This window comes from Anser cygnoides, chromosome 2, assembly GCF_040182565.1.
Source record: "Anser cygnoides isolate HZ-2024a breed goose chromosome 2, Taihu_goose_T2T_genome, whole genome shotgun sequence".
Lineage (NCBI taxonomy): Eukaryota > Metazoa > Chordata > Aves > Anseriformes > Anatidae > Anser > Anser cygnoides.
The window spans coordinates 107,680,876-107,699,504 of NC_089874.1; the positions used below are offsets into that span (position 1 = coordinate 107,680,876).

General features: G+C 41.6%; 1 long non-coding RNA gene across 1 annotated transcript; it reads right to left on the bottom strand.

Moving 5' to 3' along the window:
• LOC106034934 (uncharacterized) lies at positions 1–2,805 on the bottom strand. Its single transcript, XR_001206435.3, has 3 exons — positions 2,516–2,805; positions 2,354–2,420; positions 1–1,715 (listed from the first exon to the last, which is right to left on the bottom strand). It is a non-coding gene; the product is annotated as an uncharacterized lncRNA (long non-coding RNA).
• Between the last annotated feature and the right edge of the window lie 15,824 nt (positions 2,806–18,629).

An 18,629-nucleotide genomic window follows, 5' to 3' on the forward strand; every position in this document is an offset into this window, starting at 1 on the left:
TGCTTCTCAGGTTTAAATTTTTCCCTTAAAAGGTGTAAGAAAAGGTGTAATCAGCTGTTTGAGTACAATTCTTATGTATACATGAACATTTTCCTCTCCAATTTCCAACTTGGAGCTCAACATTTTTCATCATACTCTTAGATCAGAATTTTGATTCTAACAATGGTTCCTAGTGCAAATTTCCAGAGAAGAGAGAAGCAAACCAGTCCTGTCTGCTTTAAATGAGATGGAGATAGCAAATGTAAATGAAGAAAATAAACCTGTAGGAATGTTTTCAAATAATGGTCATTGTCCAAAAGCTTGAAATCGGTTGAATCCTTGAAAGTTAATTAATGGAAACTCAGGTTGCATCACTGAATGTGAAGTAGTAAGAGAGACTTGCATCATTGCAGAGCCTCAGTCACAGTTTAAATTGGTGCTGCCTCTAAGTTCACAACAATGAAAGAGAGAAGCATCTCTTTCTACCTTGTCAGCTACTAGCAGACCTAGAGAAAAAGTTGTTAAAATTAAAAAGTCATGTGTTTTTTTTTTTAGGACATTTCACTGAATATGTAATATTTAGTAGTATTTAGTAGTAACCAGACTACAAATGAAAGGGAAGACAAAACAGCAGAAGGTACGTGCACGGCCTTAATCTACATGGCAATTGACAACCACCACAACCTGCAGTGATTTCTAAGTGCCTTACACCATTCACCCTTGAGACAGAAAAATGGGATTCCCCTATTATTCAGGGGCAGTGCAATCCCTCTCAAAATAGGAGAGTCCGGGGTACACTACTGAGTACTGAAAATCTTCAGACTAGGCAGCACCGAACTCAACCGAGAAGGGAGGATGAGTCTCTTTGGATCTTCATGTAAGACAAAGAAAACTCAAATTTTAACCCTAAGCAACTCTTTTTAGAGACAGGCTGGGAACTAGTTCTTTTTAAACCCAGGGTCCATTTCAGCATCTTCAAAGCTAAAGAAATGGTTGACTGCTCTGTTGAATCGTGTTCCAGGCAGAAAATATCATGTTCCTATTAACACAAAGAGCTTCGTGTCTTGCTTCGGCCCTAAAGATAAGTTTTGGATTCAAATGTACCCCCTCCAAGAGGAACAACCACCTTTACTTTGTGGGGCTCATATTCTGCATAAGAGAATTGTAACTTCAGACTTCATGATGTCTCCTCTTGAGGAAGGGAGGAGGTTGCAGGTGTATAAAATGACAAGACAACTTCCAAAAATAGGTTTCATTGCCACAAAACTACTTGAACGCATTCCTGCCAGTGCAAAAACTCCTTTGCAAATGACCACAGATTAGACTAAAAAACTGTGGAATGCATTGTTGAAAATTTTTCTGCGTACTTGCAACTTGATGAGCCAGTCAAGCTGAGATGCCAGCCAGACATCCCAACTGTGGCTTAGGATCTGCTGTGCCCCAGTGAACTCCCTCCTCATAAGGAAACTTGTTTACGAAGTACGTACTCTCTGGCGACCTGACTTCTAAAACACCCTCAAAATACTCCTACTGTTGAGTGTTAAATCACAATGCCTTCATAGAAAACTTCTTCAGCCATCATTTTTCATGAAAAAATTCCTGGGGACCAGATCTGCAGACCAGATCTGGTCCCCCTGGGTAGCTGAAATACTGGTTTGTACAGGTGGGGAGGAAGTTACATTTTCTTTCACTTGGTGGATCTCTTCATGTAGTTTCTCCACAGCATAAACACAGACCTGTGAATAAGAGTAGATTCTTTGTTCTTACTGCTGGTGTTTTTTAGCCAATTCATCCACTGTGGGTTCCACATGGTCTTTCTTCCAGAAAGAGACAGTTAACAGGTAGGAAAAAAGATGTTCCCTTGACCCTACCTAAGAAACTTTTAACCATTACACCTTTCACGCTTTTTGTTGAGGGAGCTTATCTACAGAAGGGTCAGGAGGAGACATCCAATGATAACTTTAAAGGAAGGAACTATCTCCATGTAGCTATAACTTCTAGTAATTTAAAGGCTTTTGACTTGCATATTGTGAAAACAGCATATTCTCTCAATTTCCACTTTGTGAAAGTAATGATAATACCACCGGTATCTATCCAAATCTGTTTCTACTTGCCCCAAGACAAAATTTGAATTCACATTAAGGCATCTTTTTCGCACAGCCTGTTGTTGAACCTTAACAAATACTTAAGAACATTCTTCAAACTCAGGCTTGAGCTTCTGAGGTTGTTGGGGTTTTTTTTGTTTGTTTTGTTTTTTTTTTTTTTTAGGGCTAGCAAGGGAATCCATGTAAGTAATTTCACTGCAAACAAACAAGATGAAGGAAGTACTCCAACTCCTCAACATTAAACAACTGTAGAACCCAGCAACACTTACCTGCCAGCTTCTGAACTTGAGTCACTTCCAAACTACTTCACAGTGAAGTAGGACCACCAGGGTTTTACTGCATTGAGAAGGCATCACCACTGTAACTAGCTCATAGAGCCTCTAAAACTATTTCACAGAGATGGTAGAAAACATGAAGAAAAAGCACCCTACCAGGGAACACTGAGTCCATTTCACCATGATGGAAAAGCACCCTAGATAACTCAAGCCTCTAACTCTCCTGGGGAGCCAATTTCCTTTTCCACTCCTCATGCTTCCTATATAGCAAAGCTCAAATGATCCACAGCTGGCAGATTTCACTTCACAAGGGTGGAGCCAAGAGACCTTGTGGAATAGGCTCATCTACCTGGCTTCAATGTTTTAAGCTCAAATGCTCCCTATCCCTAATAGAAATAACCTGACAAGGGGCTTAGTGGTTAGAGTTGACCTAATGAATTAACTACAAAAGGTGGACAAGGGTCATATTTCTGTTAGTCACTCTGTGAGGAAAATTAGTACAGAGACTGTTAAAAATAAATAAATAAATAAAAGAAAAAAGAAAATGACTTTAAAGGCAAAATTGCTATCATAGATTTTCATCTGCCTAGTCATGACAGATAAAGAATAGAGCAATCAGAATTATATTTCTTGACATTTATTTAGGAACTGGGTCCAAAATCTTCAATTACTTTAAGATTAAAAAATCCAGGAAATATGTGGGGATTGTCATCCCAGGATATTTATTTACCATTGTGTCCAATTCCAGTCAATGCCCAATTATGAGATAAATACATTTATCCCATATAGACATTTGTATCAGGTGTTTTTTATTAGTGGAAACACTGATGCAGAACGAAAGTTCAATAGAGGAAGCCTTTCATGCTGAAACATCAAAATTACCAAAGGGATGAGGGGTCAAGCTATACCCCTTATATTAAGGCAAGCAGTCATTAAATAGTCAAATACAGCAGATGATATCTGGTTTAACAAAGAGGCATTCACATATTCTGGGAAATGAAACAATGTTTTTTTAAATTAAAAAAAAAAAAGCCAGACCATCTTCTAGATTAAGAGCAAGTAAAATAAATTTCGTGGAATAAGATTAAATCTCTCTGGACCTCCTCAGGAAGACTTCAAATGCTATAAAAGAAATGGTCTATAAAAACTAATATGCTACATCAAGAGAGGGATTTTCCAGTGATGAAAGATAAGATATATAAGACCACAGACATCTTGACATCCAAGACATTATGAAATGGAAATAATGTGAATACTATATGTAGTTCAAAAGTTTTACTTCCTCACTTAGGTCAAACGTAAAACTTTGTTATTTTGTTGCATATTTTTAGTCTTGTGAATAAGAAGTACAAATTCTTTTTTATCTTAAAACTAGATGAAATGAAGAGTGAATTCAAGATTACTGCCTAACAAGACATTCCCCTTTGAATGGTCCAGCAAATCTAGGAAGCAAGGCACTGAGTGCTGTAGTAAGTGCCGTAGCTTCCTATTGTGTTTCTTGGGTATCCAGAGGGTGGAGGCAGTGGTGCACAAAAGCACAATACAAACTGCAGAGCAGTGGTAGGCACCCACCATGGCAATGGACAGGAGGGAAGAAGCACCCCTCGTTACTGGTGGCAGACAGAACACTTTGTGCCATGTAGCAAGGTAATGGGAAGCCTGCCAGGACTTACAGAAACCCCAGAAAATTTGCAGTTTCCAGTTAAGGAGCCACAAGTTCGACCATTAGCTAACCTCTGTGTACTTCCTCTTACAGCTAGAGCCGAACAGTAAAGAAAAACATCCCCTTCATGGTGATGGTTAAGTATGAGGCAGAAAGGACAGTGGGATTTTAACCTTATTAAATGTTAGATCACATACAGAGGAAGAGCATAATGAATTAAGACAATCTTGATACGTGTTTGGGTTCAGTATTATCTACAGATTACATTAAATTAAACCACATCATAAGAGGAGAAAGAAAAATATCTATGATAAGGTTAATTTTTCACTTTCGACACATTAGGCTGATTTATTCGTACTGTATAAACCTGTATCATTTAATTAAATTCTGCTGGAAGGTCAGTGTAACTATTAACATTGGTAGAGATATTCAAAATTACTAGTAACTGTTACTGCCTTGAATTTAAAGAAAATGCAATTAATACTTTCCTTTTTTCCCTGTTGACTGCTTTCTTCTGCTTATACAGGAAGATTTTAAAAGATACAAAGGCCTGCCAAGAAGAAAGTAAATCATGATCTTTCATGGCTCCCTTCATCACCTGCTTTGGTCCTAGCTGCACTAGGAACTGATCAGTTATGGACAATCATGGATTATCATGCCAACAGCGAGCAGCATATGGCATAGTGAAATGTTCCATTTCTGATAACCATTTAAAAATATTATTGTTGACAGAGAGGATCTGCCTGGCCCTGTGACATTCATGAGTTTTTCTGTATCGTGTTTTCCTTAACTTGAAAATTCAATTCCTGATGGCACGCGCGACACAGACACCTGATGGCTCTTGAACAAAAGAACCTTTATTGCCATTTTTCACCACTACATATACTTTCCCCATAGCCCCACGCACTGTCCACGCACCCGAATCTGTCATACAATTGGTTAGAGACCCTCAGACACGCGCCTTGAGCCAGCCAGCAATTGGCCACTGCCCAAAACTCATCTTTAACACTGTAGCCAATTTACTTTATCTCGTCCTTGCTCAAGATTTTGGTTCTACCACTGTTTTCCTCATTATCTCTAACTCAGGGATGTGTGAAACAGCGCAAAGCCACCTGCAAATTCCTTTCCCACAAAACAGCACAAAGCTCCCTGCAAATTCTTCTCCCACAATTCCCCCTTTTTTATTTTCAATCAACCAAACGCTTTCTATAGATTTTTCTATCAATCACCACAAACACTGCAATAAGCAAGGTACAATAAGCAACAGGGTGAAAATCACATGCAGAACTACGATTGTAAAGTAGCGTGCCTACTAGAATCTACATCAGTTAACAAGCCACTAAGTGCTAGGGATGTTGCTTCACAGCGATGCTGCTTCTTACTCGCACAGCACAATCACGCAATCACACAATCACACAATCACACAAAGAGGCCTCTTGCATTTCTCATTCATACTACAAGAAAATATCACTTAAAATAATTTGTCCGCAGCTTCAGGAGGTCCTTGTCTACTCCCGTGGTGAGTGGCTGAGAGTGGAGACCCCTCTGAGGAAAATGCTCGGGGTGCAACTAGGGGCGCCCAGGGTGTGGTCCTATCAATGTGCTGCTAACCAAATTTGTCAGATCCTTATCTTCTAGCGGAATCCCGACTAGGCAGGTCATGAACGGATTTCCCGTGCTGGCCGTAGACAGACACATATGGTTTTGTCCGGTCATGCTGGCGAGGGTGACCCAGATGTTTCGTCTGGTCTGGATTGAGACCCAGGAGGCACCGAAGCTGCAGAGGCGGATGAGCACGATGGTCCCAACCATGGTCGCACGCCACGAGCCGGCACCCATCGTGGTTCTCGTCCTGTGGAAACACAAGCGTACCCTCGCCCCCAGGTTATTAAGGGATATGGTCCTTCCTGCCCCCAGGTTATTAAGGGATATGGTCCTTCCCACCCCCCAGTATCCAGATTTCTCATCATAACCATCGCTTTTCCTGTTGGAACGGACACTAGTCCTGATTCCACTGATTTAAAATGCTTAATTATAAGTGGTATTTCTTTGTATTGAAAAGGTAGGGTCAAATGATTCATGACATATACCACTTTGTTTAATCTATTCTGTGGGGTCTCCTGTGTCTTCCACTTTTTCTGTTTTGCCAATAAGTCCTTTAATGTGCAGTGAACACGCTCTACTATTGCTTGTCCTGTGGGTGAGTGTGGGATGCCTGTCTTGTGAGTGATACCCCAGGTATGGAAAAAAACCCGTGTAGAGCGGCTCGCATAGGCTAGGCCATTATCAGTTTTTATTTCTTTAGGGATTCCGAGGGTGGCAAAGGCCGCACAGAAATGTGCCTGTACATGACGGCTTGTTTCGCCCATCATCGCAGAGGCCCAGAGCGTGTGAAAAAGAATCTATGGACATGTGAACGTATTTTAGCCTCCCGAACTCGGGAACGTGAGTAACATCAGTTTGCCAAAACTGAAGAGAAGAGAGGCCCCTAGGATTAACTGTAGTCGGTGGGCTTGGTCATTGTTGACAATCTGGGCAGGTCTGTACTATGAGCTTAGCATCTCCTATGGGGATGGCAAAATCTTTGGACAATGCCTTTGCAGTCTGGTGGAAGAATTGATGTGATAGACGAGCCTGGGACAATGTTTTTTGCACTGGGACTTGCAATGCAATGTTAGTCAATTGATCGGCCTGGGCATTTCCTTCTGCAAAGAATCCCGGGAGTGTCGTATGACTTCTAATGTGGATCACGCAATAAGGGTGGGTACAGTGTTCTACAAGAAATAATAACTCTTTAAATTTTAAGAATAGTGCTTCGTTGTGGATGTGTTTGATCTGAGATCTTTCAATTCATTGTGCTACTCCTACTGCATAATGTGAATCAGAGACAATATTTAGTGGAGCCTGGTCCCATTGCTTGAAAGCCATTACTACCGCATGAAATTCTACTATCTGAGGGGAGCCCTGTATTGTTTCTATGACATGTTGCCAGTGGCCTCCTTGTTTCCACGTGACTACAGCTTTTCCCGTTCTCCCTGACCGTCTGCAAATACTGTTTGTCCTTGGACTGGCTGCCATGGATATAGCGGCTTGTCCTCAACCTGTACATTATTATAAAAGGTAAACATTTTATGAGATGGGAGATGTATATCAAGTTGACCATTGAAACCTGAAAGGGCTGATTGTAGCTCTAAGCTATTCTGGAGGCACCAATCAAGGTAGTCTTTAACTATCGGAATGATAATGGATTTTGGCTCTTCTCTGGCCATTTCTATAATTCGTTCTCTTCCCTTCCTAATCAAATCTGAAAACATTTCAATGTGGGTGGCAAGTGTCTTTGTCGGTTGGTGGGGTAGAAACACCCATTCTAACAGCAGCAACGGGTCTGTTGCATTGGAGTCCCATTGCGCAATAATAGCTAAAGGTTGTGGATTCTGGTTGCATATGTAGAATTGAATGGGTAAATTTGCTGCTTGCCGCTGGCATTGTTGGGCAGAGATCTCCTCTATATGGTGTAGCGCCGCCCTGGCTTCATTAGTCAGCCGGCGGGGCGCATTAATATTGGTGTCCCCTTTTAACAACTCAAACAGGGGTGCTAGTGTATGGTTGTCAATTCTGCATTGCGTCCTTATCCAATTTATATTGCCTATAATCTTCTGGACATCATTGAGCGTGCGAATTTCCATTGTAATGGCTACATTTTGGGGTTGAATACTTTGCTGCAGTATCTTCCAGCCTAAATATTTCCAAGGCGCCTCCATTAGAATTTTTTCTGATGCGATTTGTAATCCCCATGTCTGTAACTCCCAAGAAGGCAGTACTTCTTGCGTTAAGTTGTCTGTCAGGCTGGAGAGCAATATGTCGTCCATATAATGATAGATGTATACGTTTGGGAATCGTTTGCGTACAGGGCGTAGCGCTTCTGCTACGTATGTTTGGCAAATTGTTGGGGAATTTTCCATCCCTTGGGGCAGCACAGTCCAATGATACCTATCCATTGGTTCGGTCTTATTGATTTTTGGGACTGAGAACGCGAATTGAGGAGCATCAGCAGGGTGAAGTGGAATAGTAAAGAAGCAGTCCTTTAAATCAATAATCAAGATATTCCAATTGCGAGGGAGCATAGCAGGAGAAGGTAATCCGGGCTGGGGAGCTCCCATGTCTTCCATTGCATTGTTTATTTGACGTAAATCGTGAAGTAATTGCCGTTTTCTGCTTTTCTTTTTAATAACAAACACGGGTGAATTCCAGGGGCTGGCTGTGGGGGTAATGTGTCCCAATTGTAACTGTTCTTGGACAAGTTCTTGGAGAGCAGTGATGTTTTCCACAGGGAGCGGCCATTGATTCACGCACACAGGATTATTAGTCCTCCAGGTGAGTCTCATGCGCGATCGTTCGTCAATGGCCGCTATCGAAAATTTTCCGGAAAGCTCAGGGTGAACTTGCCCTGTCCCATCCCATCCCTCCCCAGGAGACTGACAGGGATGAGGGCAGCATATGGCTGGAAGTTATACAGCGAGCCTTCATGAGTCTTAATGGTAAGCATATACCGGCTCTGGAAAGTATCAGAGACACCACCGACTCCCACAAGGCCTTTTGTGATGGAGTCTAACGGCCAACCTTTGGGCCAATCCTGAAGAGCAATGACCGTGACATCTGCCCCGGTATCCATTAATATGGCTATTTGTGCGCTCGAGGGGTCGGCCTTTGGGTGATGAAGTGTTAGGGTCAGTGTAGGTCTCTTGATGGCGATGGCTGAGGCCCAAAAAACTGATGGGGGTCCCATCGATCCAAACCCCGCGTCGTGTCAGTCGCACGTCTCTTCTTGTGGAACTATGGCTTTAAATAGTATTAACTGTGCAATTCTAGTCCCCTTGGGTATGAGCATTGGAGGAGAAGGAGTCCATGCTATTGCTTGTATTATTCCTTCATAATCAGCATCGATTACTCCAGGCAGTAAAAAAAAGACCCGTTAGTGTGGTGCTAGACCATCCTAGCAAGACTGCGCTGCATCCCTTCCCTCTGCTTTATACTTCAAACGGTGCTGGCTAGCCCATTGCTTGCTGCACCGTGGGCAAGTAGTGGGAGGAGCAGGGTTACCGCGTTCCCCCCTCCGCTCCTCGCTGTGGGCATTCAGTGGCAAAATGCCCTGTGGCTCGACGGCGAAAACACCGTTTACCCCCGGTTTTAAGCGCAGCAGCAAAAGCTCCGGCCAAAACGGCAGTGTGATGTTCTATGGATCCGACTCGATCGCAAGCCTCTATCATTTGTACTAATGTAGTATCAGCAGGCAGGGCTTGGAGTATTTTCTTACGGTCTGTGTTTGCATTTTCCACTGCCAGTATTAGTATAAGGGCCTCTTTAGCCTCGCGGTTGTCAATTTGTTTGTTCAAAGCGTCTCTCAATCTATCAATGAATTGCATATAAGGCTCGGTAATTTGTTGCCTAATGCTGGTAGATGATGGCTTGGCTTTTCCAACTTGAGGGAACTTCAACATAGGCTGGAAGGCCAGAGACGCGGACTGCCGCGAGATGGCACCGTCGAGCCTAGCCTGCAATCTCGGATCAAATAACGGCCCGGTCCCCATCGACTGTGGGGTCCCGGCTCCCGAGAGGGGGTCGCCAGGCTGCCGGTCCAGGTTACGCAGGGCAGCCAATTCGCGCCCTTCTTTCCATTTTTGCTCCCACAGTAATTTTTGTGTTGGCGTTAAAATCATGGCGGCTATCTGACGGCAATCGTACGGCACCAGCAATTGACCAGTCATAATATTTTCTAACAATGATCGAGTAAATGGTGCGAGTAATCCGTATGTAGTCACAGCCTTTCTTAATTCTTTAATTAGGTCCCAGTGGAAGGCATTATATTCATTTGGACCGTTGGGTCACACCTGCACCCCGAAAGCCATTCGTACCGGGAACCTGTCCTTTAGCGCTTCCCGGCGCACCAGCTCCCATCATTGCCGTGGGTCGAAAGCTCAGGCCCCCAGGGAGGCATCATCGGGGGTAGGCGAGGGGGGAGCCAACGGGGTCAGTGGGGAGGGGCTCTGCGGCAGTGGTCCGTGGCCCTCTTCCTTGTCATCCCCCAGGTCTATCAAATTGCACCGCTCTGGTGACCTTGCAGGCTCTGATCTCGGTTCGGCTGCTTTTATTGCCTGGGCAGCGGCGTTCTGTACTTTCTTTTCTGCCTGCCACGATCTTAAAGTCTCTGTCACCAGCCGCCACGTAGTCATCACCTCAGCAGCATTAGTATCCCCACAGGACGCTGCTTCGCATATTTTTTCCCCCGCTTGGTCCCAAGTTTTTACATCAAATACTGTAGAAACCATTGAGGGGAACCCTTCTTCTTTTCACAAAATTTTCAATAATAGTTTTATCTTAAACAGGTCATATTTTACTCCCCTTTCTATTAGGAGTTGCTTTAGTAATTTCACTATTGCCGCTTCCTCTGCCGAAAGGCTAGCTCCCATGATTAATGCCCAGCCGCTCACCTGTCCTCCAGGTGATGTCCCGGGGTTGAAGCTGCAGTCCAGCTGCGAGCTGGATCCATTCGGCTGGGTTCCGTTCAGACTCTCATACAGCTCTGCTCCTTCCTGATCATGTCAGGGTCACCAGTTGATGGCATGCACAACACGGACTCCTGATGGCTCTTGAACAGAAGAACCTTTATTGCCATTTTTCACCACTACATATATTTTCCCCATAGCCCCACGCACTGTCCACGCACCCGAATCTGTCATACAATTGGTTAGAGACTCTCAGACACGCGCCTTGAGCCAGCCAGCAATTGGCCACTGCCCAAAACTCATCTTTAACACTGTAGCCAATTTACTTTATCTCGTCCTTGCTCAAGTTTTTGGTTCTACCGCTGTTTTCCTCATTATCTCTAACTCAGGGACGTGTGAAACAGCGCAAAGCCACCTGCAAATTCCTTTCCCACAAAACAGCACAAAGCTCCCTGTGAATTCTTCTCCCACAAATTCCCAACAATTCGTAATAGTCCACAGGGGGTAAAATAATTAATATCTATTAAGTCTTTTGAAATTAACAGATTATAGCACTCTGGAAATACAAGTATTTTGTATTTGATACAATAATAAGTGTATTATCGAACAATTAGATTCGGTGAAAAATTCCAGTAAACCCAGTCATTAAGTAGGTTGATTAGCTTTGAGAATCTGAAGCTTATTGATTAGAATTTGCAATTGTTAGGCGCACTGCCAGCAAGTGTTCTTGTATGTGTAAAATACTGTGTCATATCAACTAAAAATCTAGAGATGGATGTTTCAGAAGAAAGCACCCATAATTGCAGCAGCATGTGAAAGATGTGGGGATATTTTCCTGTTAAGGAAAAAGAACACCAGAAATTATTGCTATGAAGGGTAAGTCTAATTAAGAGGATCACTTACCAGGCGTGACTGGCAGATCATAGAAAGAAATTAGTAGCAAAATTAGATTTCATGGGCAGAAATGAGGGTAGGTAAAGTCCACAAGTCTTCATGTGAATAAAGTGAGAGTAAAACTCCTACATGTGTTTAAGGAAAGTGGAAGAACAAATCTTTCTTTATATGACATGCTGCTTTGTTGCTGCTACAATCACAGTTTGAGTTAAAACTTGTTTTGCTAGGTTGCTAGGAAATCAATTGGATGTCCCAATCTGAAATTAAAACTTAATGTTTACTTTAAAAAGAATTCTTGCATACACGCAAGAAAAAATAAACTTCAACTCAAAAAAATTTACATTTTACCACATAATGAAAGAAATATTACAGGAAGACAAAGTAACCAAAATAGTACTTGATTAGCCTAAGAAATGTCATTTGAGCAAAACAGTTACACAGTTATGATCAAGTATAGCTTTGGCAGCACGAAAAAAAATGAGCTAAGGGGAACCCAAAGTGATCTGATCTAAGTGGCTTGTGGGTGGAAAACTATTCTCAGTCATATGAGCCTGCAAAGAAATGTAAGAGAAAATTGGAATAACATACAGACAAACAATATAACTGACAGCTAGGAAGGGAGCGGTAATGGCTTCATGAGAGATGAATATGAGGGTTGATCTCAGACCATATAAATACATCTGAGCTATCTTTAAACCAGTGATCTCAGGATGGGAAATAGAAACAGAACTTGTAGGAGTGAAAATGTAAAATAGCTGGCCCTGAGTTTTCACACTGAGGACAGAAAAGTCTAAACTTAGCAGCAATGACTTTCCCCTGTCTGTTTTCGTATGTATGGAAAGAAACAGCAGAAGTAGAAGACGATGTATAAATCTCTCACCAAGTTGAAGGTTAAACCATCTTTGCAGACTGCACATGATGTAATATTGAATGCAATATTAAGGCTGTTGCTTACAGAATGGGTATTTATGCTTCTTTACAAGTTAAGGAAGCCTTTGATGCATTTACATGTGGGTGATAACGTGAATCTTTCACTATGCTAAGAAAAGATTTCACAGCACCACCAAGTACCACAGTAATATTTAGTTATCTGGACAGTGGGGTCAGAAGAATGCAGATAGGATTTGGTGAACTGTGTTTGAAAGAGAAGGAAGGGCCTTATCCCACTAGTTCTCCATCTCCCCAGATGACTTGCCCTTCCTAATGTCTTTGCACGCCAAATGCTGCAGCACAGCATTGAACTATCCCACCTATCCCACTGCTGATCGAGAACCCTCTGCATGTCCATCTCCTCGCTGTGAATACCCTTCCACCTCTGGAACCCGTGGTCTATCTGGGCTCCTGCGTACAGCCAAGTCTCATTTCCTTCTGCAGTCTGCTCATGGGGAAAGAGCACTGCTGCTGAGGGAAGGAGGAAATCATGGCCTTTGCTCTTCTGCTTCTTGCCCGTGGGATGGAGACACAGTGCAGATCACAATCCTCTGGTTCTGAGGAGGGAGGCACAACCTGGGGAGCCATGCAAAGCAGGGCTGGGCCATGTTACGCAGGGCAGTTTCTCTCACAGGGTGGTGTGTGATGCCATATACACATCACAATGCCAGAGGTCCCTAACGTGACTTCATTTCATTTACCCAAGGCATCACATCTTCTTCATTATGTTATTTTTTTCCCTTTCTTTGCAGCTTTCCTTTCTCACATTTGAACAGTGAGTATTCAACTTAATATAATATGTGTATTACATTGAAAAAAGTCAAATGGTTGATTCCTGGAGCTGACATTAGGCTTCTCCACGTGTAGGAAAATTTGAATTTTGCAGCAGTTGTTATAAGGGTCTGTATAAGAAGGAGCATGGGGCTTGTGGACAGTGGAGGCACATGAAGAAGTGTATGGGGAAGAGAGAAGAGGGACATGCAGGGAGATTCATTGCGGAGACAGGCTGAGAAGACTCGGTGGTGTTTTGGCTGACTGAGAGGAGAATTAAAGGCCCTTTTCACTCTTCACTGGCTGCCAACCCTCCAGTCTCTAGACTGTGCTTCTCCTTGCCCACACTTCTTACCACTTCAGCAGTGAACTGGGCATTTTTTACATCTCTTCCACCATTGCCAGGGCTCAGCTGCTCCCGTAAAGGGAAGGGGCAGAGATAGGACTGAGTCAGAAGGGTCAGGTTTGCTACTGCTGGTACATACTCTGAGTGAGTATAAAACAATGCAAATACAGCATAACATATATAAATAAAAGTATAAATCAGTCAGGCTGAGAGAGTTTGCTGGCAGGAGCTAGAAATCCAGTGCTCACATATCATAACAGCTCAAATGCGTGGTCTTCCTCTCCACAGGAGAAAAGGCCTTGGCAGTGGAAAGAGTGAAGCCTGGCTGGTTTTTACCGAGACTGCTTTGCCACCCTGGACATCTGCATCCATAGACAACCTGCCTGTGTTGTCTGTACCCGCAGCTGGCCTGGCTGTTCTCTATACAAATAAAAGAAATATTCCGAAGTTAAAATGGAAACGTCAGCATTGGCTATCAGTAGGAATAAACCCTTTTAATATATATATATATTTTTTCCTTTTGGAAAGAGAAGAATAAACGCTTATATCAGAGTATGCTATCTGAACTTTTGTCTGGTAAAAATCTGAACTTCTAGTGCAGCAGAAATTGTACAAGGCAGGTTGAAAGGTTTCTGGCAACAGGACTGATGTCATCGTTGCAGTGTTAGCTGTGGAGATAACTTGCTCATTGCTTGTCACATGGTTGGTACTTTTGCTCTCAGGAAGCGTAACTAACATGCTTCATTAAAATTCTATTTAGCTGTAATAGGCTAAAGAGCTTTTGAAAGTAACATTTAAAGAAAAAAACACCTATTCCTCAATCCCAACAGGATCACCCATCTAAATATATATACATATATTTGAGCAGATATACAAGGTCATTAACAGATTTCTACATCCACAAGGGCAGCAGTTCAACAAATGCAGGGTTCATTTTGAAAACAGCCTTTTACATTTGACTTTTAACAAAAGAATAATCCTTGAGGCCATTTTCATGTGTCTAAAAGTAAGTGCTTACACAATCATGATCGGAAGACCAAATTCAATCTCGTGTTCCAGGGCTAACAGGAATCCCGGCCAGGGCAAGTGCCTGTGCTTATGGACATTAGACTGGGGGAATATTATTGAAAGGGTAGTGTGAAAGGGCATAGCCAAGGTTCTCAAACTGTCAGAAGATGCTTTCATTTCTTCTTACGTAGAATAGACCCTGCCTCTCTGAGATTTCCAGTTTCCACATGGTGTATGGGTAGAGTATGGAATGGTTTTAGAATCACCTATTTATCGATATCATATGTTTTGTATAGCTTCTAGAACATTGTGAGATGACTGCAGGCATAACTAGATGGAGTTTATTTAACTGGGGGACGATTTGGGGACACAGTTCATATAATAAGTATCAGCAAATGTTAGCTGGACAGTGATGGATTCATTTTCTAGCGAGACCACAATTAGGCGAAGCTAAACAGATCTGTTGAGGAACGTTTCAGACTCCAGCAGGGAGAACATCAAAAGGCCTAGAGGTCTGCTAAACACTCTTCTTCCCGCTGACGTTTCAGAAAGCAAAGAGGATGAAGCAAAGAAGTTTTTCACCCAAACTGCAGAATTAGGTTAGATAGATCTATGTAAGCCTGTAGATAGCCTGCACAGACTGTTTCATTTTTTAAAATGTGCTCACCATGTGGCTTTCACTGAAAACAGTTTAGAACTTATTCTGACAATAATAATTGTTCATTGTTTCCGAAGCACTTGAAATATCTGGACTAAGAGCATGCAATGAAAACCCAGACAGGATTCCAGGGGAACCATACTTTAACTGCTAGAAGACACATGGCTGCAAAAGCTAATTTTCCATTCACTGGAAATTTTGAAAATGTTTTGTTTCATGCACTTAAGGCTTCAATTCCCACCACCCCCTCAGTCAAATTCTCACTAACAACTATGCTGCTTTACAGTCAGCTACAAAAATGTGTTCCCTTTGACAAGAAACTGCATGGTGGTTTTATACTCATCTCTGACCACTTCATTCATCATGTCTCAACGTGGAGTTGCTGTTAGATCAGAATCATAACAAGGAGAGATTTGCAACAGGAATTGCTACGAGGACAGGTTATCCAAGGGACCAATCATTAAATGCAGCAAAGAATGTATATAGTTCTAAAATGCTGCATAAAGTTTATGGTCATAGTTCTTGTTTGTATATTTTCAATTAAATTATTTCTAAACTTCACTCTTGCAAGACAAAAATGAGGTCTGCACATTGTTAGAAGTCTATTTTCCACAGACTTGTACTAATTAGCGTGGTTAGTTGGCCTTACAGGAATAAGGGATGTTTGTGCTGTGACAGACATTTAAATTGAAAGCTCTAGACACATGGCAAAACAGAGTCCAAAGCTAAGAGAGCAGCCACCATATGAACACACTGAAAAGAGCTCTTGAGTATTTTAAGATACATTTGCTTCATGACTTAAAAATAATGGCACTTCGAACATTCCCACACAGCTCTATTGTGGAGGCTTAATAGCAACTGCTGAGCAGTGAATACTCTTTTCAGCAAAGTCGAGATCAGTGATGCTAATTACCAGCAACTGCATCCTGCCCAGGGTAACTCATATTCCACGTTATGGAGAAAACAGTGTATGCCTAACAGATATAGCTGACAAAATATGTTCAACATTTCACAAAAATTTTCTGCTTTAGAACAAGCTGAGATGCAATTCTTTCAGATTTGTGCATCTTTCATGAGTGGCTGATACACTGTCCCCAAGTACTATGTGTAACTTTTGAGCCTAACAAACAACGAGGGACATCTCAAATACACAGAGAGTTCACAGCGCATTGCAGTGCTCTGTGGGAGGGTTGCAGGCAGAGATGGTTATATACAAATATTGTTCACAGAGTATAAGCAAACACACGAAATGCTGAATAGAAGTGTTTTGTGCATGGAGTTTACCTACCCACTGCCTCTTGAATTAAACAGATTAGTCAAACATGAAAACATTATTTCCATTTTCCCCCAACAATGCTATATTCTAATGTCAAAAGAGTTAAACTTCAAAGAGTTAATCATGCAGTTAAGGGCAAGCTAGTGTATCTGCCCATTTTTTTATGGAAATATTTAAAAAATATTCCGAAAAATATACTCTAGCACTTGGTAATTCCAGCTAATTTAATTTCCATCACATCTGGTAATGCTTGGAAGTTTAAAATGTATACATACATGTAATTTGTGTTACAAAACAATTTGATAAAATGATGTGTGAATAAGTTTCCAATTAGAGTAACCAGGGGTTATAATTTGCAGCATAGATTTCAGTAATTATTGAACCTATTAATGACTCACTCCTCTGTGTGGACAGAGCACTCCCAGATACTTCCTCCCACAGCAAAGCAAGAGAAGGGAAAGTTTTACCTTTCGTATGCCCTGGGAGGCATATATATTTATGTTTTATCAGCGAAATCGTTGCATTATTTCACTGGAACCTCCTTCCCAAGGAATTCAGAATTTATTCCACTTGCTGTGACAGGACTGTGCAAATTCTACATTCATGTTGCACACTGTTATTCATATTTGACAGCAGATTTAGCAGTAACAACTAATGCAGTTACCTCCCTCACCTCTCTCCCTCATCCTACTTTCCAAGGTTCCTGAAACTCTATAAATGAAATGAGAATTATCCTCACACTTTGTATGGGACCAAGCAATACTAGCATCACTGGATCGGCAACGTTACCCAGAGGAAGCCCCTGGAACCAAGCTTGCATGTGTAGCAGTTTCACAAATAATGCATCTCATTTCTTCTTTCACCACTGCTGCTGTCATATTTACTCCTTATATGGTAGTCATAGGCCAAAATATACTCTGAATCTAGAGATGAGATTGTGCATTTTTAAGTTTTCATAACACTGTGTGTAAGGTATTTCCAATGTGTTGAGAAGCAACACAAAAACAGGAGTTTACTGATTATGATATGCAGTAGAAATATTAATCTAACAACTTGTTGGGGCACGCAGAGAGGGGCCTATGGCAGTCATATATCCTAACCCTCTCCTCGCAGAATCACTTTCAAGAATCTCATCGCAAGATTCAACAAAATATTCTTTCTTAATCAGGAAAAACAAAGGGCAAAACTATGGTGGTCTTGCTTGGACACAGAAAAACAAACAAACATCTTTTACTTGATGTCCCACCTTTCCTGTTCAGTGCTTAGGAGGGGCTGGTAAAGAAGTGAACAGCCACCTTGAGGAAAGAAGATTAATTTCAAGTGAAATGAGCTTCCAAAATGAGCATAACATAAATATAAATATAAATTTTTAATAATACTTTTTTTTTTGTCTTTTCATAGCACTGTTCCATTACTGCAAGTCTGTGTTGAATAAACACTTTATTTTACACTTAAATCTTGAGAGGAATCTGACTCTGGTGATCTAACACACAGTCAAGACATTTCTCATATAAAAGGGTGACAAAATAACCTAAATGTTGCACTAGAACACCTTAATGAACAATTTTCTTTGTGACAAGTTACTTCCAGTGCATGTAGATGGTCTGGCACTAAAGGAGCTGCAGCGTTCTGTTTGAGAAATGGTAGCAAATGTTTATGAAAAAGAAAAGGATATCTTTTGTTAACTGGTGATATCTCTTCACGTGTGGAGAAACAGTGGGAAAAAGATCAAAAATTCAAAAGAACCAAAGATTTCATACACCTATTTTGATACTGAACAGATGCCACACAAGGTGCTTTTCTCCCCAGGTTATTGATTCCAGTAAGTGCAGCGCCGTGACTAGAACTGCTGGAACTGTTCCCTGGCTAAAATAAGGCATCGAAGGCCTCGATGGCATTCCAATTGGAAAACTTGTGTTATGGACTCTTCTTTCAGTACATTATACTCAGCTTTTCTTTTCTTTGAGGAAACAAATTGGTTTGGCAGTTACAGCAATTTATATGCCGTAAGGAGATGAATTACATGTTTTAAATGCCTGGACCAAAGAAAATATAGCACACGTTCAGAGACGTAATATACTTGTTATCCAAACCAGACTTTTTTAAGACTTCATAATTTGGTAGTTACTTCAAAGCCATTGTTATAGGACACAAACACATTATCAAAATAAGGAGGAAGATAAATTTTACATGCATGACTGATTTGTTTTCATTAGGATAT